Source organism: Tupaia chinensis, unplaced genomic scaffold (assembly GCF_000334495.1).
Source record: "Tupaia chinensis unplaced genomic scaffold, TupChi_1.0 Scaffold000115_1, whole genome shotgun sequence".
NCBI lineage: Eukaryota > Metazoa > Chordata > Mammalia > Scandentia > Tupaiidae > Tupaia > Tupaia belangeri.
Window position 1 is genome coordinate 1,390,352 of NW_006159579.1, and position 23,730 is coordinate 1,414,081.

General features: G+C 40.7%; 1 protein-coding gene and 1 pseudogene across 2 annotated transcripts in view; both read left to right on the forward strand.

Moving 5' to 3' along the window:
• The window catches only part of ASIP (agouti signaling protein), a 206,873-nt gene that overhangs the window by 29,388 nt on the left and 153,755 nt on the right, over positions 1-23,730 (forward strand). The gene's annotated exons all lie outside the window — the stretch shown is intronic.
• Positions 21,577-21,959, forward strand: LOC106734436 (60S ribosomal protein L22 pseudogene; annotated as a pseudogene).

Genomic DNA, 23,730 nt, shown 5'->3' on the forward strand with positions numbered 1-23,730 from the left:
CTTCCTTCCTTCCTTCCTTCCTTCCTTCCTTCCTTCCTTCCTTCCTTCCTTTCTTTCTTTCTTTCTTTCTTTCTTTCTTTCTTTCTTTCTTGAGGTTTTTGCTATAGGGTGCGTGTGCTCACCAGAAAGACAGAAGCAAGAAATCACCCTTCCACCCACCCCCATGGAGAGGTGGCCACACCACAATCCCTTCTCCATTCTCCTCTCAGGATCCTGGGCACACACGCACATACACCTGGCGTGAGTTTAAGTTACTGGGTCCAGGACTCAAACCATGGTCGACTATGTGGGAGTCCAGCGACATAGCCATTACGCCAACTGCTGGTCCCTGTATTTCTTTTATTCATGAACAAGAGAGACAGAGGAAGAAAGAGCACCTTCAACAGGGTCTTGACGCTACAGTCCACTCCCAGCCTTCATCCACGTCCCAGTTTGTGGGTATGTATGTGCCTGGTATACTCAGGGAGTTTCTATAGTTTTGAACTGGGAACTTTTCCCATGTTGGATTGCCTCACAGAGTATTGTGTTTTATCACTGTATCATCATCTGGCCCCCTGTCCTTTGTGTTGCCTACAAATTAGTAGCCAGAGGGAACCAGCAGTTAGCATAATGGCTATGTCGCTGGACTCCCACATAGTAGACTGCAGTTCGTGTCCTGGACCTGGTGACTTAAAACTCATGCCGGGCGCGTGTGCGTGCATGCCCAAGATCCCGAGAGGAGAATGGAGGAGAAGGGATTGTGGCGTGACCATCCCTCCTGGAGGGTGATTTCTCGCTTTCTGTCTCTATGTCTCTCTCTGGCTGACTGGCGAGCGCACGCGCCCTATAGAATAAAAAAAACCTCTCCAAATTAGTAGCCAGATGCAGAGACTTAATGAGACTTAAGTTCAATTCCTTTGACAAGACTACACATAGTATAGTTGCCTGTTTTTTACCTTTGTTTTGTTTTGTATGTGTGGTATTAGCAGGCATTAATGCTCTTTGCCTAGTTCGTTAATTCATTGGTCGTTACAAGTGGTGATTGTCTAATCCTTTCTTTTTTATTTATTTGGTAAAATATTTCTACAAAGTAATGCTTTCTGTTATCTACTATTTTGCTTACCCAGTGGTAGAATTCATAGGAAAGGCAGGAAATATGCTTGGTTTTTGCCTTTTTGCTAGTTTTCAAAATAACCGGTTGATTTCCTATCACCCTCCAAAGATGAGCAGTTACATTTAAAATATCATTATAAGCTCAAGAATTTAAGCATATTTGGTAGATTTTAATCCATTATGATGATTATTTGCTTTAACACTCCAAATAACCCATTTTTGTCCAATGAAACCTTCTTTAAGTTGTTTCCTAAGTCCTTTTGATGTGCTCTTAGAAGTCTTTGTTTCCTTGCTAGATAGCATGACAAAATATTCCAGATTCATTTTATACTTTTTTGTCCCAGGTCTAGTATTAACTATTTCTGTAAGACATCCTATTTCTTTTAGTGGGAAGTGGAATTTTGAGATTAAAAACCTGGGTATTAGTGATGTTGATAACTACTGATTAGGTCATTGTTTCGTGATCTTCTCTATGTTAGCATCTTCTCTTAGTTTTTGATAATTTTACTATAATATATCTAGGTTTGGATTTAGGGTTATTTATATGCTCAGAACCCATTATGCTTTCTAAGTCCACGGGTTTTGTTTCTTACACCAATCTTAGAAAGTGTTTAACTTATTAGAAAGAGGCCGGCAGATGGCGTAGATGTTAAGGCGGCTGGATCCCACATGGCCAGCTGCACAGTTCAAGTCCCAGGTCTAGTGGCTTGAGAAAAACACCAGGTGTATGTGCATGCGTGCCCAAAATCCTAAGAGGAAAGTAAAATAGAAGGGAAATTGGCATGCTCCCCACCCCCACAGAGTGGAGGTGATTTCTCACTTTATCTCTCCCTCTCTCTGTCTCTGTCTCTGGTGAGCACATACACCCTACAGCAAACTAAAACAAAACAAACAAATAAAACCCTCCAGTTTTCCAAAATGGAAATAATTTTATACTCCCATCCATACTGAACAAATAATTTATAAACATTCAAGTTATTTCTCATATTTATCAACACTTGATATTGTCAGTCTTCATTATAGCCAACTTGGTGAATATGTAGTGATATTTCATTTTGGTTCTAATTTGCATGACATATTTAGGTTATAAACTTTTTTTAAATTTGTTTAATCATTTACTCAGATTTTAAAAATTGAGTTGTCTCATTTTTATAAACTAATAGGAGATCTTTATATATTGAATACAAGTCTTTTTTTTTTTGGAAGAGGGTTTTTTTTTTTTTTTTTTTTTTTTTTTTTTGCTATAGGGCATGTGCGCTCGCCAGAAAGACAGAGAGAAACAGAGAGACAGAAAGCGAGAAATCACCCCCCGGGGGGGATGGTCACGCCACAATCCCTTCTCCTTCATTCTCCTTTCAGGATCTTGGGCATGCACGCACATGTGGCAGGTGTGAGTTTAAGCCTCCAGGTCCAGGACTCAAACTGCGGTTGACTACATGGGAGTCCAGCAACATAGTCATTACGCTAACTGCTGGTCCCAATACGAGTCTTTTGATAGATACATGTGTTGAAATTATTTTTCCTACTCTGTGGTGTGCCTTTTCACTTTCTTAGTGATATCTTTATGAGCTCACAGACTCACTCTTGTTTATTGTGAAATTTTTATTGTATGATTTATAATTTTTAAGGTTACATTTTTTAATTTTTGGAGCTCATCTTTGGAGGGCTTTATCTATATGAATTTGATTTGGGTTGTGTTTGTAGCCCTCCAGAGAGGTTTAAAATTTGTTATTGTCAGGCCAGCTGGTGGCATGGTGGTTAAAGTGCTGGATCCCACATAGCCAACTGTATGGTTCAAATCCCAGATCTGAAAAACATGTACATGCCCAGAATCCCAAGGGAAGAATGGAGGAGAAGGGAGCGTGGTATGGCCATCTGCCCTGGGTGGGCTCTCCCTCTCTGGTGAGTATGCCCTATAGCCAAAAAAATTTTTTTAATTGGTCTCGTCAAATGTCCCATCGTAAGACCAATTTTTTACTTAAATTTTTTGGCTTGAAGTTTCTGAAAACATGTGGTTAATATAAATATGATCCTCAGTTAGCGTAATGGCTATGTCGCTGGACTTCCACGTAGTTGAACGCGGTTCACGTCCTGGACCCGGTGGCTTAAAACTCACGCCGGGCGTGTGTGCGTGTGTGCCCAAGATCCTGAGAGGAGAATGGAGGAGAAGGGATTGCGGCGTGACCATCCCCCCTGGGGGGTGATTTCTCGCTTTCTGTCTCTCTGTCTCTCTCTGTCTGTCTGGCGAGCGCACGTGCCCTATAGCGAAAACCTCTCCAAAAAAAAAAAATATATATATATATATATATGATCCTCAAATTTACCTGAGGGTGGGCTTATGGTTACAATTTTTAAAAAAGAATTATTTTATTTAATCTTCCATCTTTCCTTCCTTCCTTCCTTTCTAATTTGACCAGAGGGAGACAGAGAGAGAGAGAGAGAGAAAAGGAAAGTGAGAAAGCAAGTAGTCAGGTCTGGGACTCGAACCACGGTCGGCCTTGTGAGAGTCCAGGGCCCCTAACCACCATAACACCTCCTGGCCCCCTATGGTTACAAATTCTTGAGAAAGACTGATTTTCATGCAAGGCAAGGCTAACACAAACATACTTTCTGTTTTTTTCTCTATGGTGGTAGAAAAACCCTAGTTCATTGTTTGACTGAAGATTCAAGTATTTCCTGAGCATCTGATTTCTAAATCCCTGCTTCATTTTCTGTTTCCATTTATCTGCCAAATACCAGGTCCTTGGTATTAAAATAAGAAACTTCCTCTACTTCTCTCTTCCAAAGGATCAGTTGTTTTTATTCTCCAGTTTTAGGTCTCTCTTTAATTTTTGTCCCTGGGCTGAGAGAGAGTAAAAGGAGAGGGTGGGGGAGAGCAAGAAAGAGTTAGAGGGAGAGATAGAGAGAGAGATATCCTGGACTTTTAATTTCTTAGGAGCTCAATGTACACTTAAAATAATGTTTATGATACTTTACTCAACAATTATAATTACAAAAATATTTTTAGTGGAGGATTTAAGAAACTCGAGACTGAAATTTTGCTGGAAACTGAATGCTAACCCATCACACTACTATGTTTCTCATCTTCTCACATTCCCTTGAGAGAAAATATATAATAAATATGTGAGGGCCTCTTGAGTCAATACAGACTTACTTGGAGTCTGAAAAGTAAAAACAGTGTAGCATAGCTTTCCTCATTAATATTCTGCTTAATCCTTAAGGTTTTGTTAACATTTGGTTTTACTTAATTTTACCCACATCCCTTTCCTTAGAAATGGACATTATGGGAGTTCTAATGGCTTCTGAACATCAAATAGTTCTTAAAAGTAAAACTGTGATGGATTGAGTGTGAAATGAATCAAACAGGGATTAAATTTCCCTTGAAATACATATGGGTTTAATACATATGAAATACATATTTCTCTTGAAAAACATATGGGTTTATGAAGAGCAAGAAAACTCTTCATAATTAAAAAAGAATGTTTTAGGGTAATGTTCAAGATGCTTGAGAGATGTAAAATGTTGTTGGATTGTACCATCGTTTACTCTCTGTATTCCAAAGGTTCCAAACACCAGTAAACTTATTTCTGTGGAAGAAACTTTCCCTTATGCCCTCAGGAGTTTACAATCCACCAGAGGAGTCAATGTGCAGAGAAGAGCACTAGAATTTTCAGGATATGGTGCAGAGAAAAGAAGTGGTTGATACATTCTATCTGAAGAAATGTAGAAAGGCAGCACAGATAATGCTCAAGCTGAGTCCTAAAAAAAGAGTTGTTTGCCTGGTGCATTATGATGGGCAGAGAAATGGGCAGCAGAAAAACAGCTTAGAATTTTTAGGACGCTGTAGTTAATTTGAAACACCAAAGTACAGATAAGAGAGGGATACAGTGAGAGATGGGGCTGCAGGGCCCGTTAAAGGTTCAACCAGAGGGGTATTGTGTTCTAAGAATCTTAGATTTTATCCTGGAAGATAAAAGTTGTGATTTTTTTTTTTGACTGCCAGAGGGCACATGTATTGCCAAAGGGACAAAGAGAGAAAGTGAGAGAGAGAAAGTACTCCCCAGTGAGGCATAGTCATGCCACAATCCCTTTTCCTCCATTTCTCCATCCTGTCAGAATTTTGTCACACACATGCACCCAATGTATTTTTAATGCTGCCAGGGCCAGGATTTGAACCACAGTGAGTCAGGTGGGATCTGGCTTCCTTAACCATTAGGTTATGGGGCAAACCTGAATGTTGTGATTATCATCATAGCATTACGGCACTCATTTTGTAGAGATATATCTTGAAATCACTTTTATTAAGGCATAATTTATATACAATAAAATGTACCCATTTCAATTTATATTTTGGTGACTTTTGACAAATTTATATGACTATGTAGCCATCACCACCTAATCTATAGAATTTTACCATTTCCTCAAAAACTTCTCTTATATTGGGACCAGCAGGTGGTGCAGTGATTAAGGCACTGTACTACCACATGGCTGACCATGGTTAGAGTCCTAGATCTGGTGGCTTGAAAATCTCGCTGGGCACATGTGCGTGCATGCCCAAAATCCCAAGAGGAAAATGGATTGTAGCCTGGCCGTCTCCCCTGGGGTGATTTCTCACTTTGCTTCTCATTCTCTCTCTCTCTCCCCAGCAGCACCTGTACCCCATGGCAAAAAAACAAACAACTTCTTTTATACCACTTCTCAGCTAATCCCTCCAACACGTACACACATATTAATGCGACAATGATAGATTTCTCTCATTTCCTCCATTTCTCCATCCTGTCAGAATTTTGTCACACACATGCACCCAATGTATTTTTAATGCTGCCAGGGCCAGGATTTGAACCACAGTGAGTCAGGTGGGATCTGGCTTCCTTAACCATTAGGTTATGGGGCAAACCTGAATGTTGTGATTATCATCATAGCATTACGGCACTCATTTTGTAGAGATATATCTTGAAATCACTTTTATTAAGGCATAATTTATATACAATAAAATGTACCCATTTCAATTTATATTTTGGTGACTTTTGACAAATTTATATGACTATGTAGCCATCACCACCTAATCTATAGAATTTTACCATTTCCTCAAAAACTTCTCTTATATTGGGACCAGCAGGTGGTGCAGTGATTAAGGCACTGGACTCCCACATGGCCGACCCTGATTCCAGTTCCAGACATGGCAGGCTGAAAAATATGCCAAGTACAAGCGGCATGCCCAAAATCCCAAGAGGAAAATGGATTGTAGCCTGGCCGTCTCCCCTGGGGTGATTTCTCACTTTGCTTCTCATTCTCTCTCTCTCTCCCCAGCAGCACCTGTACCCCATGGCAAAAAAACAAACAACTTCTTTTATACCACTTCTCAGCTAATCCCTCCAACACGTACACACATATTAATGCGACAATGATAGATTTCTCTCACTATAAATTAGATTTATAATTTTTTAAAAGGCTTATTTAATTAAATTAGTTAATTAATTTTAATTTGACTAGAAAGGGACAGAGTGAGAGAAAGGGAAAGTGAGAAAGCAAACTGCTAGGTCCGGGACTTGAACTACGGTCAGCCATGGGGGAGTCCAGCACCTTTAACCACCACACCATCTGCTGGCCCCAAGATTTATCATTTCTAAAGTTTCATTTAAATGGAATCATATACTATGCTCTGTTGTGTCTGGCTTCTTTCACTCAACATGATGTTTCTGAGATTTATTCATGTTGTATACAACAGTTCATTCTTTTTTTACTGCTGAAGTTTCATTAAATTTATTTAGCATACTCTGTTTATCTAGTCACCTAATGGACAGTTGGGTCCTTTTTAGTTTCTGGCTATTATAAAACTGCTATGGATATTTATGTACAAGTCTTTGTCAGCACTCATTTTAACATGTGTTATACCTAGTAAATTTGTCTGGTATGGTTCTACCATCTCACCACCACTAGCTCCAGCACGTGTGTGGCTAGGTGTGGGGAAGAGCAACATGAAGAATTTGTGTCAGGCCTAGGCAATCATAGTACTTCATTCCTCTTGGCAACAGTAATTGGTCCAAGAGGCAGGCATGTGAGCCAAGAAGGAAAGACTCTTTTTCCAGAAGAAAGAATTTTTTTTTTCCACTTGGCTTGCTAAAATAATACTATATAAGCTTGAAACTGCTGCATCGTTCTTCCTAATTGCATAGAGGAAGTCCTTCTTTGATAGGGGAGAATAAGAATGATGCAGAGGGGAACTGAATGGGGCAGAGAGAAAGGAAATACTTCCTCCAATAATTAGATTTATGGCTGTCAGGAACAAACAATAATGTTTTAACAAAACTGAGAAACTAAAGAACCCAATAAAGAAGAGGCTGGTGGGACCAGCAGTTAGCGTAATGGCTATGTTGCTGGACTCCCATGTAGTGGGCCACGGTTCAAGTCCCGGACCCGATGGCTTCAACTCATGCCAGGCACGTGTGAGAGTGTGCCCAAGATACTGAGAGGAGAATGGAGGAGAAGGGATTGCAGCGTGGCCATCCCCTCTGAGGAGTGATTTCTTGCTTTCTGTCTCTCTGTATCTCTCCGTCTTTCTGGCGACCGCATGCGCCCTATAGCAAAAACCTATCCAAAAAACAAACAAACAAACAAAAAAGAGGCTGGAAGAAAAAAGACAGTGTAGATAGCTGAAATTCATGAATCTTATTTTCAATATACTAATTAACATAGCGTCAGTGTTTTCTTTCTTTTTTTAAAGAATTATTTTATTTAACTTTATTTATTTGTTTGTTTTAATTTGACTAGAGAGAGACAGAGCAAGAGAGAGAGAAGGAAAGTGAGAAAGCAAGCTGCCATGTCCAGAACTCGAACCACAGTTGGCCATGTGGGAGCGCCCTTAACCACCATGCCTCCTCACGGCCCCATGGGCCAGCATGTTTTTAGCTTTGAGATGAGACAAGGATGGTGCTGACTTAAGGCCCTTACAAGGAGGATTGATTTGTCTCTTCATCCATAGGGCAAGATTACTGAAACAGAGACTGATTTCCCTTACCACTCTTCGCTCTTCACATATCCTGAACCATGTTCAGTTCAACGGATATGTATTGATATCTGCCTGTTAATGTGCCAATGTGATGGGGCCTGGGGCTGTACAGATGAGTAAGTTCTCCCTCTCAGGACTTCACACATTAGTGGAGCAGTGATGATTCATTCAGCCTGGAAGTGAGGGCAGTAAGGAGCTATGTCTTAGAAGGTAAAGTAAGAAAGAGAAACAGAGTACTGCAGGCAGGTATGTGAAGATCCTTTGCTGGATCCAGCCTCCCCTGAGTAGTGCCTGACTATTGCACTATGGGCTGGCCCCAAATTTCCTCTTCTATAAAGATACCAGTCATATTGGATTAAGGACCACCCTAAAGGCCTCAATTTTAATTACCTCATTAAAGGCCCTATCTCTAAATATAGTCACATTCTGAGGTACTAGGAGTTAGGACTTCAACACATGAATTTAGGTGGGGTTACTAAAACAGGAGCCATTGAAAGATTTTTAAGTAGATAAGGAACTGATGTATACTTTAGAAATGTTACTAGGGACCAGACAGTGGTGCAGTAATAATGGAACTGGACCCACATGAAAGATCCTAGTTCATGTCCTGGGACCTCCCTAATATTCTGGACATATATGCACTTATCTGTGATCTGGGGCTGGCTGAGGCTGGGAGTGGACTATGGTGTGAGGCCCATGTTGGGATTGCCTCTCTTTCTGTGTGTTTGTGTGTGTGTGTGTGTGTGTGAGTGTGCATATCTCTCTCTTTCTCTCTCATGGAAGAAACAAACAAACAAACACTCGGAACAAACCTTACTGATACTATTATGGAATATGGACTGAAGAAGATCAAGACCAGAGGCATAAAGATATGTTAGGGGGCTTTTGGAATCATCTGGGCCAGGCATGATAAGGGCCTGAATTAAGGAACCTACTCTCAGACTGCTACCTGATTAGAATATAAATCACCTCTGGATAGAGTGGTTTATGAACAATTGTTGACTCTTTCGACTAGGACTAAATCTGCTATACAAGATGTCTTTGAGGGACCAGCAGTTGGCATAATGGCTATATTGCTGAACTCCCATGTAGTCGACCACTGTTTGAGTCCCAGACCTAGTGGCTTAAATTCATGCCAGGCGTGTGTGGGTGCATGCCCAAGATCCCAAAGGGAGAATGGAGGAGAAGGGATTGCAGCGTGGCCATCCCTTCTGGGGAGTGATTTCTCGCTTTCTTTCTCTCTGTCTCTCTCTGTCTTTCTGAGGAGTGCATGCACCCTATACACAAACCTCTTCAAAAAAGAGATGTTTATACACACTTGTTTTGAAGGAGAAAAAAGGTGGATGAAGGGTAAGAAAGGTGGGTGAAATGAGGCAATAAAGAGTTTCCTGAGGACCAGCCCATAGTGCAGCAGTTAGGTACTGTACAGAGGATGCTGGATCCCACATGGCCAGCCAGGGTTTGAGTCCCAGCCCTGGTGGCTTGGAAAATATGCCAGATGTGTTCACATACCCCCAGGATCCTGACAGGATAAAGAATTGGAGGAAAAAGGATTATAGTATGACAAAACCTTGCTAGAGCATTCTCATTCTCTCTCTCTTTCTTTCTCTTTCTCTCTCTCATTCACATATACATGCCCTCTGGCATAAAAATATATAGTGGGGTTTTTTTAAAGAGTTTTTTGCCAAAGGATATGTGCACTTGCTGGAGAAAGAGAGAGACAGAGACAGTGAGAGGGAAAGTAAGAACCCCCCCCCCCCCGCAAGGGAGGATAGCCACTCCACAATCCCTTCTTACCATACTTCTCCTGGAATCTTGGGCACACATGCATATTGTCCCCAGTGTGATTTTTTTTTTTTGAGAGATTTTCACTGTAGGGCACGTGCGCTCACCAGACAGAGAGAGACATAGAGACAGAAAGCGAGAAATCACCCCCCAGGGGGGATGGTCACACCGCAATCCCTTCTCCTCCATTCTCCTCTCGGGATCTTGGGCACACATGCACACGTGCCCGGCGTGAGTTTTAAGCCACCGGGTCCGAGACACGAACTGCGGTCAACTACGTGGGAGTCCAGCGACATAGCCATTACGCTAACTGCTGGTTCCCCCCAGTGTGATTTTCAAGCCATTCATGTCTAGGACTCAAACTATGGTCAGCTATGTGGGAGTCCAACAACATAACCACTACACCACCTACTGGCCTCCTTAATTTTTTTTTAATGAAAAAATTTTAAAAGTTAGTCTGACTTCATGGTACAGCAGTAATGTACCACTCAGAGAAGCCAGATCCCATATGGCAGTCAAGGTTCAAATCCCAAACTCAGTCAGCTTGAAATATGCTGGGCATTCATGAAAGTGCCCAAGATCTGACAGACTGAAGGACTGAAACAACGTGACCAGACTTGGTGGAGGATGTGGTTCTCTCCCTTTCTCTTTCACTCTTACATGCATGTACATGAGTTCTATCGTTAATAAAGAAAAAATAAATTATAAAAACCACATAATTTTCTTTAAAACAAAAAAAGTTCCATAAAGGGTGCTTCAACTACTTTATGGTTTTATAAAGCTCCCTAGATTTACATTCTATTCCTTTACTTTGTCACTGTTCCTATTCCTACTCTTGTTGTAGATAATTATTTTTGATGTTGTTAAATAAAATTATAGGAGGCCATTGTTTTAGACTAAGCTCCCTGTAGTAGGTCCTCACAGACCAGCCTAAAAATTAAATTGGAGTCACCCATGTCTTCATGTCACTAAGCAAAACTAAGTTATTATCTGACCATCTGAGAAATCTGGAGAGAGAGTTAATGGCCTAGTTTCCCAAGCAGACCAGTTTTTTTGTTTGTTTGTTTGTTTGTTTGTTTTATTGTTGTTGTTTTTATGAGAGAGATTTTTTATATAGGGCACGTGCATACACTGGAAAGACAGAGACAGAAAATGAGAAATCACTTCCCAGGGGGGATAGCGATGCTACAGTCACTTCTCCATTTGCTTCTCTTTTTGGGCATGCACACACATGTGTGCAGCGTGAGTTTTAAGCCACTGGGTCCAGGATTAAAACCATGTCTACTATGTGGGAATCCAGTGATGTAACCATTATACCATCTGCTGGTCCCAGCAGACCAGTTTTAATGGCATAATGAAGTTCCCTCTGTTTTAACCCTTATACAAAGGTACAACCTGAAGTAACCTAATTTTTAAAAGATTTATATAATTTTATTCATTATTATTATTTTGATCAGGGAGAGATAAAATGAGAAAGCAAGCCATCAGGTCTGGGACTTAAACCGTGGTCAGCCATGTGGGAGTCCAGCACCTTAACCACCATACCACTTGCTGTCCCTGAAGTAACCTAATGTTAACTATTTAATTTTCTAGCATTCTATTTATCTTCACTTTATAAGGCATGTAACTTTGAAATGACAAATTTACTTTTTGTACTAGTTTCCTAAAATGTACAATGGGAATGATAATGATATAAGGACAGGCCAGCCTCATAGTGCAGTAAAGTTCTGTGTGTAGAAAACTGGATGCCACATGGTTAGCCATGGTTCAAGTCCTGAGCTTGGCGGCTTGGAAAACAAACTGAGCACATGTACATGCCCCAAATCCTGATGGGATGGAGAAATGGATGAAAAAGGATTGTGGCAGCATGATACCTCATTAGGGAGGTGCTTTCTTTCTTTCTTTCTCTTTCTCTGTCTCCTCTTCCCCTCTCATTGTCTTTGTCACATGAGCACACATACCTTCTGGTAATAAAAATAATAGTATTAATATAAGTATTAATATAGTATTGATAATAGTATTCATACACATACAATAGTATTTTAAAAGTTTGTAGAAAAACAGAATTAAAGTACAAAGTTTATTTTGGTACAAAAAATTGAAACCCATGCATAGCTGTTTTTTTTTTTTTAATATAATATGCATTTTCCACGAACTTTTTGAAGACCCCCCCATTATGTCTCAGATTTGTCTTCTTTTTAAAAAATTGTATTTCACTTTATTTATTTATTAATTTATTTTAATTTGACCAGAGAAGGACAGAACAAGCAAGTAAGAGAAAGAGAGGGAAAGTGAGAAAGCAAGCTGCCAGGTCCAGGCCTCCCGCAAACCAGGGTTGGCCATGTGATAGTCCAGCGCCCTTAACCACCATGCCACCTGCCAGCCCCATGTCTCAGATTTGTTGAAAGTGTGGAAGAAAAGTAGTCTAGAGCATCTTGGAATACAAGATCAACTTAAACTTTTTTTTTTTTAATTTTTAATTTTTGGTATAGGGCGTCTGTACTCACTAGAGAGAGAGCAAGAGAAAGAAAGTGAGAAATAACCCCCCAGGGGGGATGACCACTTTAATTCTTTCTCCTCCATTCTCCTTTCCCTATTTTGGGAATGTACTCACATGTACCAGGCCTGTTTTTCAAGCTTTTGAGTCCAGGACTTAAACCACATAGTCAGCCATGTGGGATCCAGCCACCTTAACCTCTGTACTACCTGCTGGCCCTGATCCACTTAAATCTTTCTTTTTTTTTTTAGGAATTATTTACTTAATTTTTTATTTATTCATTCATTTATTTTAATTTGACCAGAGAGAGGTACAGAAAGAGAGAGAAAGTGAGAAAGCAAGCCACCAGATCTGCTATTATAGTTGGCCATGTAGGAGTGTACTACATACCATGCCACCTGCTGGTCCTCTCACTTTAATCTTAAATCAGTAAAACATAAGCTTGAGGCTTTGGTAACAGCCCATACCTATCAGAGTTATTGCCCAAAAGAAGTGTGTTTTAGTTTACAGTAAACAAGCTGTAATGCTACAAAAGAATTAGAGGTTTCACAGTTTAACTCCTACCCTTCTTCTTACCTGAGTTTGTGATGTAAAGTATAACAAGTTAGTTGCCTGCATTGTTTTTATTTTTATTTTTTATTTATTCATTTTAAAAATAATTAGTTACTTAATTTTAGTGACTTAATTTTTTTTATTTGCTACAGAACATATGCACTCATGAGAGAGAGAGAGAGAGAGAGGAGAAAGCAAGCCACCAGGTCTGGGACTGGAACTGTGGTCCACCATGTGGGAGATAAGTTCCACAAAGTAAATGCAAATGACTTGTAACCTCTTCTCTTCTGTCCTGTCTCTTTATTAAATAAACTAGCTTTCTCACCATTTTGGTGAGCATGTGTCTGGGAAACTAGATATTTGCTCATCAAGGTGATTTCTCTTAAGCCCTGACTCAAATAAACTTTTATTTCAGTTATTATGCTTCAACCTTATTTTTAGGTTGACAAAAAAAATTAAATGTGATCATTAATGAAGTGTTTTAAAAGAACTGTGCACTCGTATTTTGTTGCACTAGTACCACTAAACAGTGCTTTTATGTCTGTTGGTGGGAGTGGGAGGCAAGTATCCCTTACAAAGAATAATACTAGCTGTAATTTATTGAGTTGCCTATACTGAGTCCTGGATGTGAACCCTAAAATACCTCTTTCTTCCAGAACGATATCCTCAGATCATAAGAGTTGGTTGGTTAGTTATATCAACATCTGTGAAAAAGATGACTTCTCTGGGCTATTTGGATCTGATTATCAGGAAAAAAAAATGTGGTTTGATTAGAATAAACGCTAGAATTTGGGACATGCTTAATATCACTAAGACAAAGGGAAGGGGGCAAACAGACAAAAGCAGGGGATAAGGAGATGAGAGAGAGCCACAAAAAGAAATGTGAAAACAAAGGCAACATCAGAAAAGAGACTAGAAAACCCAAAACAAAGGCTTTCAGATGTCTCCTGTTTCAAACTTTGTATTCATGTCTCATTTCTCATTATTGACAGTATCATTTATGTATATGCCTGACCAATGTCTACTCATTATTAATAATACCATTAGTTTCCAAGACATTATTCCAGGAAATTTTAACTCGGGTCTGTTCTTACATATTATAATTAATGTTTCAGTAAATTATATATTTCACTCATATCCCTCAGATGTGGTATTGCTGAGGAAATAACTTTTAAACTGAAATATGAAGGATGAGTATGTCTTAGTCCTGAGAAGAATGGAGGAAGAATAGTCCAGGCAGAGGAAATGACATGTTTATAACAGAGACAGGAAACAGTTCATCGCAGAGTTCATCAAAGCAGGCAGATGTGGTAACCTCAGGAATCTACACAGGCAAAGTATAAAAGATCTTTCTCTTGTTCCTCATATCTTTAGAGTTCATGTGACTAATTGCCAAATGTCTTGGATACAGTCAAAGCTGAAACAACTGCTAACAGTTAAAACAGAGCTACTTATAAAGCCAGGCCTACCTCTGCCCCTGGTAAGGAGAAAGAGATTCCAGTGATGGGATGGGGGTGGATCAAACTTAAGGATATAGCATCTTTTTTAAAAAATTGCCAGAGGGCACATGTATTCATCAGAGAGAGACAGAGAGAGAGAGGAGAAAGTACCCTCCCCCCAACCTCCACCTCCCCCATCCCCCACCTCCCACCGCCCATAGTAAATGGCCATGTTGCATTTCCTTCTTCATTTTTCCTCCTTTCAGGATTTGTGCATATACACACCTGGCAGATTTTTAAAACCACCAGTTCTGGGACTCCAATGGCACAGTTGACCACATGGGATCCAGCTCCCATAACCATCTACCAGGTCACAGACTGGCCCAAGTATCCAGCATATTTTAACTTTATTCAGTATGTCTTTATAGGTGGACTGCTTAATATTTAGTTGTTTGGACTTTCTTGGCACTCCACCATAGCTTTGTTTTATTTTGCTTTTTAAGTTTATGTACTTATTTCTTCCGAGAGAAAGAGAGAGAAAATACCTCCTGAGTCCTGGCACCATAATTTACTTCTACCTATCAGCCAGTCCCGGATCAAAGGCATACTCAGGGAGGTCCCCAGACTTGAAATAGGGAACTTCCCGTATAGAATTGCCTCATAGAGCATAACTTTTTACCCCTGAATCATTATCTGACTCCCAATTTTTAGTTTTGTTTTATACCAGAGGGCATGAACATGTGTACACATGAGAGAGAGAAAGAGAGAGAGAGAAAGCACTCTTCCCATGGGACCTGGTCATACTGCAATCCTTTTTTCTCTAATTCTCCATCCCATTAGGCTCCTGGGCACAGGCACAAATGTGCCTGGCATGCTTTTTCAAGCTCCCAGCACTGAAAACTGGTTGGCCATGTGGGATCTGGCTTCCTCTACATAGCACTTAACCACTGTGTGCTATGGGGCCAGCAGTGCTGGTGCCCCTCCCGTAGTTTTTGATTGTTTGAATTTTTCTGGTGATTTGGTGACCTGTCTGGTTCTTGTATCTTCTATTTTCTTTTCTTTTTTTTTTTCTTTTGGAGAGGTTTTTGCTATAGGGCGCATACGCTCGCCAGACAGAGAGAGACATAGAGACAGAAAGTGAGAAATCATCCCCCAGGGGGGATGGTCACGCCGCAATCCCCTCTCTTCCATTATCTTCTCGGGATCTTGGGCACACATGCACACGCACCCGGCGTGAGTTTTTTAAGCCACCGGGTCCGGGACGCAAACCACGGTCGACTACGGAGGAGTCCAGCAACATAGCCATTACACTAACTGCTGGTTCCCATTTTTTCTTAAGTTTATTTATTTATTTCTTCATGAGCAAGAGAGACAGAAAGAGACAGCACCTCAATGAGATCTTGACACCACAGTCTATCTTCAGCCTTAACCAGCCCCAGATCATGGGCATGCATATGCCCAGCATACTCAGGGAGATTTCTGGATGCCAACTTGGAATATTTACTGTGAATCAATGTCACAAAGTATTGTGTTTTACTGCTGTGCCACTTTAGAGTTTTCATGTTTTCTATATCTGTGAGTGCTATTCTTGCTGCTGTCACCACTTGTGTGACAATTTCCTAAGCCAAGCAGCAGGACACTATAGAACCACTTTTGACTTGTCTGTCTCATTTGTCAAGAATCATACATTTTTTTAGAGTGTTTTTTGCTAAAAGGGTGCATGTGCTCTCTGGAGAGACAGAGACAGAAAGTGAGAAATCACCACCCCTCCACCCCAAGGGGGGATGGCCATGCCACAATCCCTTCTCCTCCATTCTCTTCTTGGGATTTTAGGCACAAACACCCATCTGGCATGAGTTTCAAGCCACTGGGTCTGGGACTCGAACTGTGACTGGCCATGTGGGTGTCCAGTGCCTTAACCACTATGCCACCTGCTGGGTCCCAAGAATCAGAGATTCTTGAGTTACCCTCGTCTCTTTTCATGGTCACTGACTATGCCAGGCTCTCCTGCTCAGTTCTTGGGCTCTAGCCTCATCCAACTTAACTTACCCTTCAAATTTTCTTCGTTTTCATTTTCTTTGAATACTAATTTAGCTCTTACCATTTTCTCTGTAAACTGTTGGGGTTCAGAAACTGATACTTGAAACACTGTAGCTTTTCACATGCTGAAAAGTCTTAGAAGCAGAATCAAGTCTCTGTAAATTTGTCTCTTTCCCCCTACCCCAAGAACAAGGAGAAGCTCTCTCTGGAATTTACTTACCTGACAGAATTCTTTTCCTGTAGAAATGCAGTTATCTTAAACCTCCTCCCAAGGAACCTTATTAAGCCATAGACAAGAAAGACTAAAGGTCTCCCTACTCAGGACATCTATTCTTTTTTTTTTTTTTTTGAGTTTGTTTGTTTGTTTACTATAGGGCACGTGCGCTCACCAGAAAGACAGACAGAGACAGAGAGATAGAAAGCGAGAAATCACCCTCCAGGGGGGATGGCCACATCACAATCCCTTCTCCTCCATTTTCCTCTCAGGATCTTGGGCATGCGCACACACACACACCCGGCATGAGTTTTAAGCCACCAGGCCCAGGCAAAACCATGGTTGACTACATGGGAGTCCAGCAACATAACCATTACACGAACTGCTGGTCCCCAGGGACATCTATTCTTTTGGAACTTATCTATATAATTATGATCATCTTTGTTCCTGTGCAGTTTTCCACCCCTGGCTCCTTACCTTTCAGTACCTCATTGGTCTCATTCAGTTTCCAGAGGGAATTATTTACTAACCACTATCTGAGCATTCATCCTTCTACTTACCCCCACTCCCCAATTACCCCTCTGCCATGAAGGGGTGTTTAAGCCACAACAATCTGGCTTCTATTTGAGCTCATAATTTTGTTTGGCTCCTGTACACACATGTATACATTTAAATAAATCTGTATGCCTTTTATTTTATTAATCTGCCTATTGTCAGTGATTTTCAATAGAAACTTTGGGAGAGGGAGGGAGATTTCCTTCTCCCCTACAAAACTGATTCCCATAAATCTGGTTTACTCTTAAATCTCAAAATGCATCATCGTAAGATGTACCTCATGGGGCCAGACAGTGGCACAGCAGTGAAACCTGATGGTTTGTAAGGTAATCCCACATGAGAATGTTCCCAGTTCAAGTCCAGAGAACTTCCTGAGTATACCAAGCATGGCTTGCTCATGATCCAGACCTGGCTGAAGGCTGAGGTCGGATCATGGCAATAAGACCCTGTGGGGAGGGACTCTCTCATTCATAGAAATAAATAAATAAACTAAAAAAAAAAATTGGGGGCTACCCCATGGTGTGATAGTTAAAGTGGCTGGATCATACACAGCTGACTGTGTGGTTCAAGTCCTGGACCTGGTGGCTTGGAAAACACACTGGGTGCATGAGTTTGCACATGGGCCCCAAATCCTGGGAGGAGAATGGAGAAGGGCTTGCAGTATGACCATCCTCCCTGAGGGTGCTTTCTAACTTTCCTTCTCTCCCTTTTTTCTGTCTCTCTCCTCTGACTGCACGTACACTACAGCAAATTGGGGGAAAAAGAAGATTAATTCGGGCAGTGCTCTTACTGTCTTTTTTCTCTTTTTTGAATTCGTTTATTTCTTCCATGAGAGAGAGAATGAAGTTGCTTTAAGCTCAAGCTCAGCCAACCCAGAGCAAAGGCACATGTGCATGTATATGCACCCAGCATGCATGTGAGCCCCAGGACTTTTCCTATGTGGGTCTAGTTGTGTTACCACTGTGCCACCATCTGGTCCCTTGTTCTCTCTTTCTAATATACTTCTTTTTTTTTTTAAAGAATTATTTAATTTTATCTATTCATTTATTTATTTTAATTTGACAGAGAGACACAGAGAAAGTGAGAAAGCAAGCCACCAGGTCTGGAACTTGAACCATTGTTGGCCATGTGGGAGTGTCCAGAGTCTTAGCCACCATGCAACCTGCTGGTGCCTCTTTCTAATGTACTTCTATTGCTTACTCTCTGGCCATTTAAATTTTATAGTCTTCCAGTGCTTTGGGGCACTATTATCTTTTCTTTTACTTTTAAAGAAATATTTTATTTTAATTCATTGTCATTTTTTTTAAATCTTTTTTTGGAGGTCGACCAGAGAGAGAGAGAAGGAAAGTGAGAAAGCAAGCTGCCAGGTCCGGGACTTGAACCATAGTCAGCTATGTGGGAGCCCAGGTGCCTTAACCACCACACCACCTGCCAGCACCTCTTTTTTAAGATTTATTTAATTTTTTTTATTATTGTTATTTTCAATTTGCTGTAGGGAACGTGCATTCACAAGAGACAGAGAGAGAGGGAAAGTGAGAAAGCAAGCTGCCAAGTCCAGGACTCAAACCACAGTTGGCCATGTAGGAGTCCATTGCTTTAACCACCACACCATCTGCTGGCCCCTAGGCATTATTTTATTTGTTAGATACTTATCGACTATCTGTTATGTGTGAGACACTGCACTATGGACTGGAAATATACAGTGAGCCAGACAGCTAGATTATAGAATTTCAAAAAGTTTGTAGAAAATGGAATTAAAATATGAATTAATTTGGGGGCCAAAATAACTTGAAATCCATGCATAATTTTTTCATAAATACACTTCCATGAACTTTTTTAAAAATGTTTTTTATTAGCACAGGAACAAATGCAGACTTAAGTAGTCCACAACATATAATCAATCCACTGAGCGACTTCTATTCCATGCCTTACAGTTCAGCTGGTAATTTCAAGAAACGCAGTTTTGAATTGGTAAGGAAATTTGCTTAAAAATTAAAGCCTGGAAACAGGTTAGTATTCTGTTCAAATAGACAGCTCAAGACAGGACAAAAACTCTTAAAACCAGACAATAAAGCCTAGAAAAAAAGCAGCAATATTTTAGTCAAAAGTCACAGAATGCTATTTCACCAGTTCAGTCTCATGTACTTAATATATCTTCTGTTGTGGTTCGATCTTCCCTATTGAATTCTGGGATATAATATTCAGTTTCCAACTTGTCCCTATGATTAAGTTGGCCATTTTCTTAGTTTTTAAACTCTTATTTCTGTGTGACTACATTTAATTTTCCTGACCTAGCACTCCCTTGAGAACTTCTTGGAGATCTGGTCTGTTGCTGGTAAATTCTTTTAGGTTTTGTTTATCTGAGAATGTTCTTGTCTTTTCTTCCCATATGAAGGATAATCTTGCTGGGTACAGTATTCTTGGTTGAAATTGTCTTTGTCTGTGGTTTTGGTCAGTCTGGCTATAATGTGTCTTGGAGAAGATCTTGGGTTGATTCTATTTGGGGTCCTTTGTATTTCTTGGAACTGGGGCCAGCAGATGGCATAATGGTTATGTCGCTGGACTCCCACATAGCTGACCATGGCCTAAGTGCTGGATTCAGTGGCTTAAAACTCACACCAGGTGCATGTGTGTGTGTGCCCAAAATCCTGAGAGGAGAATGGAGGAGAAGGGATTGAGGCATAGTCATTCCCCTTGGGGTGGTGATTTCTCATTTTCTGTCTCTCTGTCTCTCTCTGTCTCTCTGGTGAGTGCACATGCCTTATAGCAAAAATACCTCTTTTTTTAAAAAAATAAGAGAATATTCTTATTTAACAACAGCCTAATAATTTGGGAAATCTATTGCCATTAACCTATACACTGAGACCAAAGAGAAATAGTATTTATTTTCAGAAAGCAGAAAAATTTCTTCTTAATACAAAGTGTCTTTGATATATTTGTCTGTAGCTTGATTTTATTTTTGGTTTATTTTGGTTCATCAAAAATTTCATTTGACGATTGTGTTTAGAAAAAAGTCTATTAATGGGGCCATCAGGTGGCACAGTGGTTAAAGCATTGGAATTCCCACATGGCCGACCATGGTTCGAGTCCAAACCTGGCGACTTGCTTTCACACTCTCTCTCTCTGTCTTTCTCTGGCAAAACTCATGTGAAAAAAAAATAATAAAAAAAAATAATTCTTGAAAAGAAAGAAGTCTATTAAAATGGTATTTTGCACATGAGAATGGCTGTTTTCTGGATATCATAAGTATCTGACAGTTTCTTTTATAAATGAACACACCGGGCGTGTGTGTGTGTGTGTGTGCCCAAGATCCTGAGAGGAGAAGGGATTGTGGCGTGGCCATCTCCCCGGGGGGTGATTTCTCGCTTTCTGTCTCTCTATCTTTCTCTTTCTGGCAAGTGCACACAAATAAATAAATAAATAAATAAATAAATAAATAAATAAATAAATAAAATGACAATGAATAAAATTAAATAAGTCTTTTTTTAAAAGTCTCAGATACAGCTCCTTTTTTTGCTTCTTTAAAAATTTTTATTTATTTGCTATAGGGCACATGCACTTATCAGAGAGAGACAGAGAGACAGAAAGGGAAAGTAAGAAAGCAAGCTGCCAGGAATAGGACTCTAACTGCAGTTGGCCACGTGAGAGTCCAGTGCCTTAACCACTATGCCACCTGCTGGTCCCCCAGCTTTGTTTTTCTACACAAAAGATTTGGGAACCCATGTAAGTTAGTCTTAATCTTATTTATTAATTTATTCAGAAGCATTACCTAAGTACCACTATGTATCAGTTACCACACCAGGTGCCAGAAAAACAGAGATGAATAAAATAACCCCTACTCTTAGAGATTTCCCAGTCAAGCAGTGATTCTAAAGTGGGGCCAGGGAAAGAAAGCACATGCCCTTGCCAAGACTTACTACAGTTTTTAAGGGCCCAGTTATAGGAGTACTGCCATATCTACCCTTATTCTGATGGGAATTTCTGCATGTGTGGTCTAGTCAAAATGAAAAAGTTAGAGCCCCACTGGTAGCGATAGTCCAATGTTAACTCAAATTTTAGTATGTTAAACAATTTAACACGGGACCAGCAGCTAGCATAATGGCTATGTCACTGGACTTCCATGTAGTCGACCACGGGTCGAGTCCCGGACCTAGCGGCTTAAACTCACGGCAGGGGCGGGTGCGTGCATGCCCAAGATCCCGAGAGGGGAATGGAGGAGAAGAGATTGCAGTGTGGCCATCCCCCCTGGGGGGTGATTTCTCGCTTTCTGTCTCTCTGTCTCTCTGGCGAGTGTATGTGCCCTATAGCAAAAAACCTCCCAAAAATTAAAAAAAAAAAATTTAACAGACATGTGAACGTTATTATAAGAGCTCTTTTTGCCTCTGATCCCACTATGGCTCCCGTGAAAAAGCTTGTGGCGAGGGGGGGGGTGGCAAAAAAAAAGAAACAAGTTCTGAAGTTTACCCTTGACTACACCCACCCTGTAGAAGATGGAATCATGGATGCTGCCAATTTTGAACAGTTTTTCCAAGAGAGAATCAAAGTGAATGGAAAAGCTGTAAATCTCAGTGGAGGGATTATAATGATTGAAAGGAGCAAGAGCAAGGTCACTGTAACTTCTGAGTTGTCTTTTTCCAAAAGGTATTTGAAATATCTCACCCAAAAATATTTGAATTATGAGATTAGTTACATGTAGTTGCTAACAGCAAAGAGAGTTACGAATTATATTACTTCCAGATTAACCAGGATGAAGAAAAGGAGGAAGATGAGGATTAAAACTCATTTATCTAGAATATTTTGTATGAGTTCTTGAATAAAATTTGGGGAAAAAAAGTTATCATAAGAGTCTCAGGGTCAGCTCCATGGTGCAGCAGTAATACGTTGCTCAAGAAAAGCCAGATTCTACATGGTGACCATGGTTGGAATCCCTGGCTAATCAACCTGAAACACATGAGGCACAGGCATGAGTTCCCAAGAGGGCCAGAAGAGGGGATTACAAAATGACTAGATCCTGTGGAGGGTGCTTACCTCTCCCTCCCTCTTACTCTCATGTGTTTGTGTATGTGTTCTATCACGAATAAAGAGAAAAAAAACTGTACCCATTTTTAATCGTGGTCAGAAATTTCTGATAGGCAGTTAAAGATATGTACCTTGGGACCAGCAGTTAGCGTAATGGCTATGTCGCTGGACTCCCACGTAGTCGACCGCGGTTCGTGTCCCGGACCCGGTGGCTTAAAACTCACGCCGGGCACGTGTGCATGCATGCCCAAGATCCCGAGAGGAGAATGGAGGAGAAGGGATTGTGGCGTGGCCATCCCCCCTGGGGGATGATTTGTCACTTTCTATCTCTCTGTCTCTCTCTCTCTGACGAACACACGCACCCTATGGCAAAAACCCCCCCTTGCCCCCCAAAAAAGGTATGTACCTTGAAAAAAGTCTCAAATTTTGGAGAGACTGATTTAAAGTCTACAATTTATATATGGGAACTGAAACACTCAGAGTGGATGAGACCACCCAAAAAGTGTGTACAAAGCTGGAAGAAAATAATGAAGTTGTAGTCATCATTATCCCAACCATTTATTACACCGTTTGCTGGTCCTATCCCAACCATTCATTGAATGATTTTTACTGTGTGCCGGACATAGTGCCAAGCGTGCGCATTGCCAGAGACCTGCTCCAGCCAGGGTGAGTTGAGGCTCGCACACAGGAAGGTGATGCAGACGAGAAGGAATCAGACTGAGACCTCAATGCTCTTTAGCATGTTCTCAGCCAACTACAGTCAGAGCAAGCTCAAGACTGCAACCTCAGTGGCTATCAAACATACGTATTTATTGAGGGATGTTTTACAGAAGTAGGAGGGATGGGGGGGAAGTAAAAGATTTACTCTAAGAAATGGGGTATTCAAAACATGGGAACCATATCATAAAACATGATGTCTGTTCTATTTGATTAAGTGTAATTAGTCACAGTCTTCAGGGTGAAGGAGTCCATCTGTCGGGTGCATTTTCTTCTTAAATCTTGATTACTGGACAGGGCCTTTTTGGATGAGGGGGTTTTTGTGGCTCAGGAGACAACACAGGATGTTTTGTTAGCAGCTTTTCCTAGTTTACAGCACACAGAGGAGAAACTATTTGTAGTTAGGAACTATCTGTTGCTTCCCCCAGCTTAGATAAGAACTCCCAGCTAAGATAGGTAATTTTCCCCTCACACCTTTGGGTTTGTTTATCCTGTCGCTGCCAGCCAGATCTGTCCTTCCTCTGTTAACTCCTGAATTCCTACATCTTGCTTGTTGAATTTCTATTAATTAGTGAATTTTTGTGCCCATCTTTGAATCCCTGTCATGGCGGTGAGTATGCTAACTGCTAACTCGGCCTGCAGCTTTAACAAGGGGTGTTTACGTAAAATTAGCCTTAAACTAACTTAGTCTACATATGCTACTTATGCTAATTTGGCTTATACTAACTTAACCTAACATATGTTGATTTGGCTTAACACAGGCAGGTGGGGTGAGTCTCACAAAATAATTTCCTGATTGCTGTCACATTAG